The sequence below is a fragment of the Stenella coeruleoalba genome (assembly GCF_951394435.1).
Source record: "Stenella coeruleoalba genome assembly, chromosome: 19".
Taxonomy (NCBI): Eukaryota; Metazoa; Chordata; class Mammalia; order Artiodactyla; family Delphinidae; genus Stenella; species Stenella coeruleoalba.
In genome coordinates this window covers 3,861,392-3,876,212 of record NC_137165.1, presented here as the reverse complement: position 1 = coordinate 3,876,212, position 14,821 = coordinate 3,861,392, and the positions used below count along the sequence as shown (strand labels likewise).

Sequence of the window (14,821 nt, the reverse complement as noted above, 5' to 3'; positions counted from 1 at the left end):
CACAAATGCACTGAATTCACCTAACCCACCACACACCACAGCTTAGCCTAGCCTCCCTTCAATGTGCTCAGAACACCTACATTAGCCTACAGTTGGGCAAAATCATCTAACACAAAGCGTGTTTGATAATACAGTGTTGGATATCTCATGTAATGGATTGAATACTTTACCGAAAAGTAAAAAACAGAATGGTTGTCTGGGTCCAGGATGGTTTTAAGTGTCGGTTTTTCATCCTGGTGATGGCAGGGCTGGCTGGGAGCTGTGGCTGCCCCGCCCAGCATCACGAGAGAGGGCTGTACCATGCATCACTAGCCTGGGAAAAGCTCAGAATTCAAAGCATGGCTTTCTACTGAATGAGTATCGCTTTTACACCATCTTTAGGTAGAAAATTGTAAGTTGAACCACTGCAAGTCCGGACTGTCTGTAAACACAGGCACAGGAGTCTACTTCATAGAGACTCTATATTTTTATTTAAACTATCCCTTGTTTATGCAAATCTAGATGTCCCTCCTTTTATCCTACTACTGTTGTTTGCAATGAACCCTCTAGTAGGAGTGTTTGTAGGAGTGTACAGATCTCATTAGTATGATCAACCCCAATGAGGGAGTTACTGAGTCAAAGGATTTTCACTCAGGGAGCAGCCACACTGCTGTCCAAAAATACATACTCCCGCCAGAATTAAAAGAAAGTATCTGTTTCCCTGCATCTTTGATAACACTGGGAATTATTAAGCTTATACATTTGCACCAATCTGATAGGAAAAGTATGATGGTTCATTGTCCAATATTATATTTATTCCACTGAGTGGGCAGTGTTCTACTGATCGCTTTTTTCTATACACTGCTGCTTTTTATATCTTGCCCATTTTTCCAGAGTCATTATTCAGCTTCTGACTCACTTATAAGAGTATTTTATGCATTAAGGAAATTGGTTCTTTATCATGCATCTTTTACTTTCATATGCTTAGAAGTTTCCTGACCCGTGTATGAGGAACTTAACATGAGTTACCAAAATGTAGGGAGAGAAGGTAATTAACTTTTCACTTCTCATCACTGGTACTATAATTTTTAACTTCTATAACTGTATTGCTGTTGTAATTTAAAAGGCCACGCCCATTTCTCTCTCTCGGGATATTTTAGACCAATGAACTGAAAACATGCATTTTTTAACCAGAGATACAGGAGTCTCCTCTATTTTTCTTTTTTTTTCCCCATCTCTCTTCTTGTTGCTTTAAGCTCCCAAGTTGCGAGTTGAGAGCTCTTTTGAGTCCGGAGAACCAGAGTAAAATTCTTTTGTGGGCCACGCTGATGTTAATGGGTAACATTCGGTGCAAACGCCTCCTCCGTTTCCACATCTGCAGCTTTGTACAGGCCTCACCTCCGAGATGCCTGAAAGTGTGAAGCCAGCCAAGGCGTAATGTGTATTAGCAACACAAAGAGTGCACAAGGGGAGACGCGGGGATGAGCTGTAATTTACTAAAGATTTATTAGACCTCATGAAATCTGCCCGAACCACCCATTTTTCTATCTCATCAGCCCACGTCTAAATAGGATGGCTTTGTTAGCGGGCGATGGTCATTTAGAATCATACAGCAACAAATCGCGCTGCTTAAAGAGGCGTACCGACGGGAAGCCGCACGTTGGAGAGAGTTCATGCTCAGAACAGAGAACCCCAAATCTGGAAATGAGGGGATGCTCCAGTCTCTCCAGGGACCTCCCCCTGACTTTTGTTTGTGGTCTAAGTCCTTTGGTGTGGCTTGTTTACTGCAGGATGTGAATAAAGCTCTGGGGAAGGTGAGGTGAGGTGCTTTCACAGAGCAGCCTGGGGTGTGCGAGGGTGGTTTTCAGGGTGCCGCATGTGCCGCGTTTTGGGAAAACGTTGCCCAAACCTTAAGACTCAACGGAGCACATTCGATAGTACTTTAAATCTCAGCTCAGGAGAACAAGCCCTCTCTGGGGCTACACAAACGTCAAAATAGCTTCTCCCTAATGTGAATGAAAGGTAAAAGCTATCGGGGCTTGGTTTTCATTTAGCCTCAGGCTTGCAGCTCATTAACAGATGTTAGAAAACTCTCCTGGATTCTATAACCAGGAACGTCCCTCTGGGCTGCCTTACGCTGCCGGGGCCCCGAGTCTCTGTTTGCCCATCTGTGCGGTGGCTTGATGTTGAAAGCTCAGGACAAAAGTAAGGCGTCAGGGAAAAAGGTGAAGGCTTACTGATTTCTCCCCCTGGAAAATGATCTCACTACCCTCAACTCAGCTTTGGAACTTAAAGGATAAAGGGAGGGCTCTGTCCACCTTCACAAAATTCTCATCGTGCTTACTGCTGAGGTAATTTAAAAAAAAACCCACATTCTCAAACTTAACAAGAAGAGGGATGAATTGTGCCTTCTGTTGGTCTTAGAAGCAGTTAAGTAGGAGTAATGGGATACAGTCAGATGAGAAAGGCCACAGCGGGAACATCCACGATCGGGCCCCTTGAAATCAACGCCAGGGCAGAAGAGAAATATATGCAGAGTGAATTGCATATCATCCAAAGGGCAATGCGTTCTTGGCTTTCGATAAAGAATTTGGAGGAAGCAGGAAGACAGGCGAAACACTCTGCTTTAAGCCATGCCTGGTGGTTCTGGTGAATGTCTAGGGCCAGCAGCGAATAGCTTTACAACCACATTTATGTCCTCATCATCATGTGTTTGACTGTGGGTTATAGATGCACACCGGCCCTCATCTGTCATTGCCAAAATCTCTTCCTACACAACGGGACAGTCCTCCATGAATGCAGATTAAACCACAACTGTCTTGTCTGTAATTGTCTCAACTAGCAAAGTGCCTTTCTTTGGTGAAAAGGGCCCTCCCGAACTCCTTGCTTGTCTACCCCTAAGGGCCCAGTACGTGCGCCATGCTTTATCTCTTTCTTGTGGCTTTTATCCACACAACATTAAAGGGACTCTCTCCCCCTTTATGCAGGCAAATAAAAAGTAGATTTAGAGAACAAAGATGAAAAGCACACATTCCACTAATGGCATACTTCAGAATCCAGCGGCCTGGTTGTCAGACGCTGGCCAAGTTAAAAGTTGCACTGGGTCCCCTGACCTCAGAAATTCAGATGAAAAAATGAAAAATCAAGCGTGTGCCCGTAAGGACTTGTAGTACATTAACATGAAGTTGTGTCACTGGCAGCTCTTGAAAAGGGATTTCCAGGCTTGCCTTTTAGCCTTGGTTAATGGGGGAAGAAGGGCACCAGAGCTACAGGCTTGCCATTTGCCCTCTTCATCTGTTTCCATTTGAAGAGTATTTTCTCTACAGCGAAAAGCAGGTACTAGCGCCTCGGCGGCACCATCACTTCTGAAAGAGGAACTCTCCCCCCACTCCCAGTCCAGCCGTCCTCAGTAGGTGTGTCCCGCAGGAAACTTCAGGGGCTCGTGCAGTTTCTCCCAAGCAAATATAACCATCACAGACAAGTCACAATTAAAATCCACTGAGCTCTCCACGTGAGAAACCTCAGAAGGGAGGGATGGAGTGCTTTCTGGAACAAGCCTAACTTCAGAAGAGTCCAGACGTGCAAGGGAGGTAGTGCGTCTGTTTCGAGGTTCTTCCTGGTGCAAAAGCTTTGCCTGGGGGGGCCCTTTGGGACCTAATCTCTGTCACAGCCTGGACTGCGCAGAAGTGGCTCCTCCGATCGTTATCAGGGAAGCCGACACACCTGGACTCAGGGGCTATGCCAACCGCAGCCTCACGCTAGCGTTACACGCAACTTCACTGCAACCATCTTCCTCATCACTGCCACATACCCTCCTCGTCTCCATAACCACAGGCCCTACATCCCCTTAAAGTGGCCACCGCCTGGCTCAAGCAGAGCCCTCTGGCCTTGGTTCCAACACGTTTACTCTTTTCTGCTCTCCTGCCTGTCACCCCTTTCCTGCCCATCCAACATGAGGCTCATTTCCAAGCCCGTCCACTCACATCATCTCATTTCCTCCCTTCCTATATTCCCTATGAGCTCAAACTACCAGTGGAACTTGACTAGTCTTGGGAGTAAACCCCTATTCAGGCATTTACTAGTCCTGCAAAGCCAAGTCCATTGGCTCTCCTGATGCCTCGTGTCTTTCCTCCAAAGTCCCAGGTGATGTAAACAGAGCCACCTGCCCGGGAGCTCGCTGTGCAGTGGGCATAGCATGGACTTTGGAGAAGAAAGCCCTCAGTTTAAATCCTAGCTCTGTCACTTAGCAGCTTCTGGGCTTTATCTTTCCCATAGGTCACCACAAGGTAGGTGAGAATGAAAAGACATAATGCCGAGGACCTGGCCTATTTTGGTAGCCGTCACCAAGGTGGTCCCCAGTCATCTTCACCACCCGGTACCCATGTGTAACCTTCTCCTGCACTGAATCAGGGCTAGTCTTCTGTGAGCAAGAGAGTTCGAAGAAGGTGATGGTATGTGACTTCCGAGGGTAGTTAAGAAAGGGCATTGCAGTTTCCGCTCCACACTTTCTGCCAGGCTGCCCACCCAGGACCCCTTAAATTCCTCCTCCTCTCCTCTCTCCCCACTGCTCTTTGCAGAGGTCCTGGCTGCCTTGAAGCGGCAGACAATGACACGTCCATCACCGGGAAGCCTCTCCCATCCTGAGCTGGCGCCTCCTCCTTTTGTTTGCTTTCGTGCATGTTCAGGATTGACTTGACTGCAGTCCAAACAACGGGCACCACAGTAAAAGGCAACAGACTCGAGTCACTAAGCATTGGAGCAAGCAGCGCATTATCCAAAGACTGCCCTTCCTATTTTGAGTTCAAGCTTGAAGAGCCACTTAGAAAGAGAATAAGTAGATCTCTTGACACAGTGAATGAAGTCCAAACCAAACAAATTCCTCCCTTGGTGAAGTCTGGACACTGACACTTTTTCTTTGACTGGGGCAAATTGTGATGGACCCTTGAGACCAACCCCGCAAAAATAGCTGGTTTCCATTTCAAGTGGCCCACCTTCTCCTAAACGATACTTGTTCCATTTTTATTTACAAACTTTTATTCCTTTTGCTCCTAAGTAAAACAAAATAAAAATGCATTACCAAGAGAAAAACTCTGTTAGCACTGCTGGACTTTCATGTGTATGTCTGTCTATAAAACCATGTTTTAAGATGGATTTTGAATTTATCAAGAACCTCTTCTTTGAACATCAAATATTCATCTGCCATAGTTTAATAGCTCCTTGGTATTTATACGGGAGTTCTCTAACCTTTTAAACCAGTTCATACTGTTGGGAATGTAAATGGTTTCCAAATTTTCACCGTGCAAACCACACTACGGTGAACATTCCTAAACTAAATCTATGCTGTGTAGTGACAGTTGCAATTTCCTGAAGTAGAATCACTGGGTCAGGGAAAGGACATTTGAAAGACTTTTGGAATATCTGTCAAACTGCCCTCTGGGTAAGTTGTTGCAATTTTCACCCCACCAGTCATATATGTACTCTTTTCAGTATTACAGCATTTAAATCATTTAAATTATGTGTCAAATGACAGACTCAATGAATCCTCAGTGTTTACACAACTGTCTTTGATGATGAATGAAGAGCAGCATCTTTTCATATCTTGGTTCCCCTGTCTATGCATGCGTGTGTGTTCACTGCTTGTCTACTTATATAGACGCGTGCATTTTTTACTGGGTGATTTTTAAACTCATTTGTAAGGGGTCCTTGCACATTAATGTTAACAATATTAGCTCTACCTCTAATCCTGTTGCAAATGCATTCAATACATCATTTGTTTCAGTTTTGTTTATGGTTACTTTGTGTAGGTGATCAAATAAATGTCTTTTTTGGTTATGAGTTCTGTCGACTGAGGGCCAAAGCCTCTGTTTTGGAGAAAGCGCCAGACGGCCAAGGAAGCGATGGGCCACTTGGGGAGAGTCCCGCCATTGACATGAGGTCCCATCACCTCTGCTCTCAGGTCTTCAGTGCAGCTGTCTCTGAACGTATTGTTCTGCAAAGGGAAGGGGGTCTCTAGACAAAGTTATCCCACCCTCCCACTTTGCACCTCCAAATTAGAAGGTCTAATTCTAATTTGGCCTCCCACCAGGATTTTCTCTACTTATTTGCCAAGGTGCTAAATTCTTTTGCATGAAGAAGAATGATCATTTGGCTTTTGTGAAGTCATTAAATCTGGTCTTATCTGTACTATGTGTTTACGGCAAACTCCTCAAAGTTTGGGGCGTGAGACATACTTCCCTACTTTCAAGGCCTATTAAGGTTTTGTGCTATTTAGCTTATCTTGGACCATTTCAGACAGGTATTAGTACTTCTGGTGTCTCCATACTTCCAGGAACATTATTTTATTTGTCATGTTACCCATTATAAATGCGTTTTCCCATTGCTGTCTCCCTTTACATGGCTAATATATGGGAGAAGTATGGACATTTTGTTTTTTTCACAGGAAATCTCACTCTAGCCATTTCCCAGTTGGCCCTTGGATTACCTGGGTATACAATTAAGTCATGTGAAAATAATACTTTTGTCTCCTTTTCCAATATTTATACATTTTTGTTTTCATGTGCTGAGACTGTAAGAACAATATTGAGTAATCCTTATAATAATGAAAATAATGAGACCCAAATTTTAATAGATATGTTTCAAGTATCTCAGTGCTAAGTGAAATGCTTGTTACACATCCTCTGTGTCAACCTAAGGGTGCGACTGCCGCATTAGCAGGTAGCGGGCTTCACTACTGCAATGTATTGAATTATTATCAATGTAGATTTTGCCAAATGTTTTTTAAATCATCAATAGATAATCGTAAGTATTGGGGATTTCCTCTTTTGACTTCTAAAAGATAATGCCAGTAGATCTTCTTATATTGAGCTATCTATCTCAGCATTCTTAGTCACAGCGTACTATTCTTTTAAAACACGACTGCATCTGACCTTTCTGCTGCTTTGTGAATATTTTTCACACTCTGCCACATGACAATTTGGTTATTGTAGTTTTTCATTCATTCCAAAATCGTCACCCTACCTGTAGCATGCATAAGCCTGGACTGAGGTCATCATGTCATTTAAACAAATCTCTCCGATTTTGGCAAACATTAAATTAAAACCTTCAAAACATATCTCATTAATCACAGAAAAAGCATTTGACATAATGTTTTTTTCATGATAAAAATACTAAGCAACTAGGAATAGAAAGCAATTTCTTTAACCTGATAAAGAAAATATATGAAAAACCCAGAGCTATCATCAGACTTAATGGTGAAATACTGAATATTTTCCCCTAAGATATAGAAAGGACAAAAATGTCGACTCTCACCACCTTTATTTAACATTATCCTGGATAAGCCGGCCAAGGCAATTAGGCAATAAAATGAAATAAAGGGCATCCAGATTGGAAAGGAGGAAGTAAAACTTTCTCTGCTTGCAGATGAAATGATCTTATTTATAGAAAACCCTAAGGAATCCACTAAAAATAAACCTATTAGAACTAATAAACAAGCTTAGCAAGGTTTCAAGATACAAGATCAATACATAAAAATCAATTGTATTTCTATACAGTAGCAAAGAAAAAACTTAAAATGAAATTGAGAACATTCAATTTGCAATAGCCTCAAAAAAGAATAAAATGCTTAGGAATAAATTTAACAAAAGAAGTGCAATAATTATTCTGACAACTACAAAAACATTATTGAAAAAATTAAAGACCCAGATAAATAGAAAGACATCCCATGTTCATAGATCAGAGACAATAATATTGTTTAGATGGCAGTACGCCCAAAATTGATCTGCTGATTCAAGGCAACCCCTATCAAAATTCCAGCTGCCTTTGTTGCAGAAACTGGCAAGCTGGTCCTAAAATTCATTTGGAATTCAAGGGTCCCAGAATATCCAAACCATGTTTTTTAAAAAAGCTAGAGTACTCACATTTCCCAACCTCAAAATTTACTAAAAAGATACGGTAATCAAGACAGTGTGGTACTTATGTAATGACATAAATCAATGGAATAGAAGTGAAAGTCCAGAAACACCCTCACACTTACGGTCAATTGATTTTCGACAAGAGTGCCAAGGCGATTCAACAGGAAAAGGATAGTTTTTCAACCACTGCTGCTGGGACAACTGGATAGCCACTCATAAAAGTATGAAGTTGAGGGACTTCCCTGGTGGCGCACTGGTTAGGAATCCACCTGCCAATGGGAAACGGGTTTGATCCCTGGTCCGGGAAGATCCCACATGCTGCAGAGCAGCTAACCCCGTGCACCACAACTACTGAGCCTGCGATCTAGAGCCTGTGAGCCACAACTACTGAGCCTGCGTGCCACAACTACTGAAGCCTGCCTGCCTAGAGCCCATGCTCCACAACAAGAGAAGCCACGGCAGTGAGAAGCCCGCGCACCACAACGAAGAGTAGCCCCCACTCGCCGCAACTAGAGAAAGACTGTGCACAGCAACGAAGACCCAACGCAGCCCAAAATAAATAAATAAATAAATTTATTTTTTTAAAAAAAGTATGAAGTTGGTCCCTAACCTTATACCATATACAAAAATTAACTCAAAATGGATTAAAGACCTATATGTAAGAGCTAAGGCTATAAAACTCTTAAAAGAAACGTGTATATCTGTGTGACCTTGAATTCGGCATTAGATAAGAAACTATAAGCAAAAGCAACAGAAGGAAAGTAAATTGGAGATCAAAATTGAACACTTCTGTGCTTCAAAGGACATCATCAAGAAAGTAAAAAAGCCAACCCTCTGAATGGGAGAAAATATTTTCAAATCATATATGTGATAAAGAGCTTGTATCTAGAATATATAAAGAACTCCTATGACTCAATGGTAAAAAGACAACCCAGGGACTTCTCTGGTGGTCCAGTGGTTAAGACTTCGTCTTCCAATGCAGGGGGTGCGGGTTCGATCCCTGGTCAGGGAGCTAAGATCCCACATGCCTTGCGGCCAAAAAACCAAAACATAAACCAGAAGCAATATTGTAACAAATTCAATAAAGGCTTTAAAAAAATGGTCCATATCAAACAAAATTGTTTTAAAAAAAAGACAGTCCAATTTAAAAATACGAAAGGATCTGAATAGACATTTCTCCAAAAAAATATACAAATAGCCAATATACACAGGAAACATTGTTCTCTCTCTCTCTCTCTCTCTCACTTTCTTTGGAATTAACTGTACTGAATTTATATAGATTTTGGTCCAGGCTCTTGACAACTCCTCTAAACTTACAAAGTTCTGTGCAGGTTTGTCAACTGTTACTGAAATCCAGGGCTGAATATACTAAAAAGGATTGGGATCATTCCAAAGTAAGAAATGTATGAAATAGAAGCTGTAATGATTTGTCCATTTGAGGAAGAATGACTCATAGCTTACGCAATGCACTTTTAAATAATTTCTTCTTCTCTGTCCTACCAACTGGATCCATAAAACTTAGAGGAGAACGAATAAATAGCTTCAAGTTACGTCCTATGCTGCTTTGAATTGGGGGAAGTTTAAAATTAACTTTATAACTGGAAATATTTGCCCACTCAACCTCTCTAAACATATTTAAATGTCTCCTAGGCTTCAGACGAAGGCAAAAAATATTAATGCAATCGACAAAACCTTACCCGACTGAACTCGCCTTTCTTGCCTTGTCTTGATCCATGCTTTTATCCACTCTATCGCTGCAACCCAGCCCAGTGGATTCTTTTACTTGCAAAAACACGACACGTTTCTTCTAAACGTGGGATGTGTACATGCCAGTCCCTCTGCCTGGACCTCCCTGTCCTCCTCCCCAAACCCTTTCTCTGGTAACTCCTCTTCCTTGAGGTCTGTTGAAGCAGCACTTTGCTTTAGACCAAATGTTTGTGTCCCCATAAAAATTCATACGTTGAATCCTAACCCCCAATGGGATGTTAGGAGGTGGGGCCTTTGGAAGGTGATGAGGTCATGAGGGTTGAGCCCTTGTGAATGGGATTAGTGCCCTTATAAGTAGACCCCAGGGACCTCCCTCACCGCTTTCATCATGTGAGGACACAGTGAGAAGACAGTCATCTGTGAATCAGAAAGCAGGTCCTCCCCAGACACCAAATCTTCCGGCGCCTTGATCATAGGGTTCCCAGCCTCCAGCACTGTGAGAAGCAAAGTTCTGTTGTTTATAAAGCATCCAGTCCATGGGATTCTGTTACAGCAGCCTGAACGGACTAAGACATGCATTTGCACGCTGGTCTTCTCCAATGCGCCTGATATTGCCCGCTCTCCATCCTTTGTATCCTCACAACATTGCACTGCTCGTGCAGGGAGCTCATCCTGCTGTAATTTATTCATGCGATTGCTGTTTAGTATCAGATCGTATCTGATTCTGTATCCCCAATACTTAGAAAATTCCTAGGTCATGTGGGTACTCAAGTATTTGTTGAAAGAAAGAAAAAAACCAGATCATTTTACAACATAAGAAACAGACTCGATCCTTTGCATTTTAAAATTTTTGGTGTCTGGAACTGTGGAGATAAAACACATTTGACTATTCTCAAATAATTCTGCTGTTCATGGTTTTATTTTGTTCTTATTGCTTTTACCTATATAAAGATAAATATCTGTCATGAGCAATATTTCCTTACATTTACAGATACCTTCATGAATATTTTGCCCATGAATCTTTTACTCATTGACCAGATATTGTGATGTCTTACTGCCCTCAATTATTATTTTTCAAATCTTCATTTGAGTTCCAGAAGGTAATAAAAGCTTCCCAGTTTTCTTTTTGACCCTTGGAGTCTCAGAAATTTTTAGTCCTCTTGATTTTGCATCTTTACAAGTGCCTATTTATCCATCAAAAAAGATACACATTACTGTCTTTCATCTCAGAGACAAAACTACCTATTGGTAGAACCCAAAATAAAAGGGAAGGGACATGGAGTTACTCAGAGGAAAGTTCAGATGCAGCTCTAATATCTATAAGCCAAAAGTCAGAATCTTACAGTTGATTCTTGGAAACTCCAGTGTAACATTTAAACCCCACTTAAAATGACTACATGTAGCATTTATTTTCGTTTGGCACTCTGTGGACACTTACAGTAGGGAGTTGTCACAAGATTCTATGAAAAGATAGATAAAGAAGGTCTGTTCCTCTTTGCCAGCTCTACAGTAAGTAATAATATGCCAGCCAAAGCCACCAGACAGGAGAAAACCACACCCCATCACTCCAGGTTCATCTACCATAAATGAGAAAATACATGTGACAACAAGTGCCTGGTGTTGGCCCAGAGTTGGCTCTCTGGGTTTACTTGTTCACCTCTTCAACTCTGGGGGGTGGGAGTTGAAGCCAATTTACCTCCTTACATAGAGCCACAGCTGGATTCTTTCCCAGGAGTTACATCTGTGCATCCTCACCTCCCCCATGTTCTGACCCGTGTCTGCATTCACATCATGACATGCTTTGCTTTCTCCTCATGCCCATTGGATACACTTTGGATACAACAATATCCTCCCATCAATCATCCCTAAATCAAATATTAGCCTTTAGTCTTCAAGAGGCACACTGTCCTAAGATAAACTCTGAGAGAAGGGCTTTTTAAGAGATGTGTCTGCTGAGTCGTCAGCATCAACCTTGACCTGGGTCTCGAGCTGTTCTGGCCAAATGGCAGGCAGGACCTGAGATCTGGCTATTTCAGTTTTCCCATAAAAAAAGGATAATAAAATGAATGTTTGGTGAGAAAAATGCTTTTATGGAAACTTGTGTAATTCAAACTTTTTGCTGGTGGTTTAACATCAGATTTTACAACAGGGTAGTTAAATAGTTGGCTGAATTTCCTAAAGGTCTGGGGAATTTCAAAGCAGAAAGTATACTCTTTGTAGTTTGTCAGTCCGGAGAACGAGGCAGGCAGCGAGGATACCTCCATTTCAGGTTGTCTGCTGCAGGGCTTGTGGGCTTTTTTCTCTGGATAATCCTCCCTTTTGTAATCTACTCACATTAAACAAAAGAGGAGGAACACAGCACATGGTCTGGAGGAGCTGTTGGTTCCCCAGGAGAGGTGTAAGTTAACCCTGAGTTCTCCACACCCTGGCAAGGTCATTTGTAGTCATAAATTCGAGACAAAGTCGTTGTCTGTGAACAGAATGAAGCTCATCTGGAGGCTCACACCCACAATCCTCACTGTTTGATGTAATGACCGACTAAGCTCCCTCCGACAACCGTTCCTTTATGAATGATGCTCAGATGGTCATGTCCTTGGTTCCTGCTAGGACCTCTGAGACAATGGAAAAGAGAGACTTCAAGGACGTTTTAGGCACTGCCCTCAGAAAAGGATGAGCAGAGAGCAATCCAGGTAAAAGTATGCATGAGAAAAAATGTAAAGGCCCCATCCATCCCATGCCCTAGGAAATCATCATTACCCAGAGCATCAATTCTGGATTAAAGAAAAAAATTGACAGACTAACAGAATAATGGTCCTTTTAAAAAATAAGATATTTTATGTACGTTACAGCATTCTACAACCAACACTTTTCATTGTCCTGTCTCTCATTTCGGTAAATTTGTGCAAAGGTAGGATTATTGTTTGCAAATTTGTGGACTAGGTGATTCCAGATTAGAACACAGAGAATCGCACACCATCGTTTTTAGAGGTAATTCCACTGTCCACTCTTAGGAGAGTGGGACTTATGCTTTAACTATCTCGAAGTGAAAGGACTGATGCTTCCACGTGGACCATGGATAAGCATTTGCAATATGCCTGGTTTGGTTTAGGTATAAAGCAGGAGCCCAGGGTCCTAGGAAGAGCTGAGAAAAAGGGAAATAAGACATAGACCCCCTGAGCATTTGCATATTGCATCCTAACTGATCAAACACCAACGCTTGTCCTCATTTTTGTGTTTAGGATAGAAATCTCTGGATGAAGAGAAAACTAAGAGGATACCATTCTACTAGCCTTTTCATTTAATTATATATATTTTTTCACATTTGTAATGGCAATGTGGATAAATCACACAATTGTAATTACTACACCAAGCATATGTGCATTTTCAAGTTTTGGGTATATTTCCAAATGGTTGTACAGCGATGGTGCAACTTATTCTCATCCCTGGCTGAAAAAAACTGAACTTGCTTCTCTCACCATTATAAACTTGCTTCTCTCACCAACATATATATATATATATATATATATATATATATATATATGAATTTGCATTTCTTTACTAAGTAGTGAAGTTAAATATATTAATATATTTCGTACATCTGGCCATTGTAAGTTATCTTTTTTTATTGAACAGTACCTCCTTTGTTGTTTTATTTTTAGTGGTATAAGAAAATAAATACTTTGCATGTCATAAGAAACACGTATTTTCCCCAGTTGGGTATCAATGCTTTTAATCAGGGAGAAACATTTATGTTTTTATTTAAAAATTTAGAGTGTGAAGAGTTCTGGGTTGCTGAGAAGAGGAAAGGCGGCAGTTCAATATTTTCTGAATGTCTCTGAATACCTACATAAAAACAGGGCAGTCAGATAGCCAAAGCAAAAATCCATGGAAACCATTTCATAAAACTAAGTGACAGGGACTTCCCTGGTGGCGCAGTGGTTAAGAATCCGCCTGCCAATGCAGGGGACACGGGTTCAAGCCCTGGTCCAGGAAGATCCCACATGCCGCAGAGCAACTAAGCCCATGCGCCACAACTACTGAGCCTGCGAGCCACAACTACTGAGGCTGCATGCCACAACTACTGAAACCCGTGCGCCTAGACCCCATGCTCCGCAACAAGAAAAGCCACCGCAATGAGAAGTCCATGCACCACAACGAAGAGTAGTCCCTGCTCGCTTCAACTAGAGAAAGCCCGCACGCAGCAACGAAGACCCAACCCAGCCAAAAAAAAAACCTAAGTGACAAGTTATCCCCACAAAGACCAAAACTCGTCTAAGTACCAACCATGACAAACATAAGACTGCACAGTACCTGGGTCCATACACGGAAGAGGAAGCATCAGGGCAGCGTCTGAGGGACTTGGGACAGGAAAGCCTGAAATATCCAAAAGAGACTGTGTGAGTCTCCTAGGGCTGCCATATCAAAGTACCACCCACTGTGGGGCTTAAACACCAGACATCTATTTTTTCACAATTCCGGACACCAGACGTCTAAGCTGGCAGGGTTGGCTTCTTCTGAGGTCTCTCTCCTGGGCTTGTAGATGGCCATCTTTCTCCCTGTGTCCTCATGTGTTTTTCCCTCTGTGTGTGTCTGTGTCCTAATCTTCTCTTCTTATAAAGACGCCAGTCAGATTGGATTGGGGCCCCACCCACAGGACCTCATTTTACCTTAATGACTTCTTTAAAGGCTCTATCTCCAAATGCAGTTACATGATGAGTACTGGGGGTTAGGACTTCAACATATGAATTTTGTGGGGACACAATTCAGCCCATAACAGAAACTCCTTGGAAAGCAGGCTGGCCAATCTGAGAGCAGCCGATGAAACTGAGAGGGGCAGGTAATACCCACTACAGCAGCAGGTGAGTTCAAAGGGCCTGAGGTCAGAAGGAGCTGGAGTGGTCAGGTTGTTGTGACCCCTCAGAACCGACCTGCCAGGGCACCCTTCCAGGACAGGGCCCTGTACTGAGAAGAAACGACTAGAATTTGGATCAAAAGTGAGCAGAAAAAAGGGTAAGAGAGAAAAAGGAAAGAGAAGGTAAATAAAAGAGAGGAAGTGGAGGAGAGAGGAGACATTTCATGCCACTATGTTTTTCAACAATTTAATTAATTGTTACACAGAAACAGGAGAAAATGGAGTACTGTAAAGTTAGAAAACCTACTTGGAACCACACGTCTTTCGAACTTTTAGATGAACTAAGTTCATCTAATGATGAACAAGAGAAAAT

General features: G+C 42.2%; 1 long non-coding RNA gene across 1 annotated transcript in view; it reads right to left on the bottom strand.

Annotated features, from left to right (window-relative positions):
- Positions 1 to 14,821, bottom strand: part of LOC307177102 — a 185,748-nt gene that overhangs the window by 141,244 nt on the left and 29,683 nt on the right. Inside the window, exon 2 of the long non-coding RNA XR_013824975.1 lies at positions 13,908 to 13,970. This is a non-coding gene — a long non-coding RNA (uncharacterized lncRNA). The remainder of the gene's footprint in view (positions 1 to 13,907; positions 13,971 to 14,821) is intronic.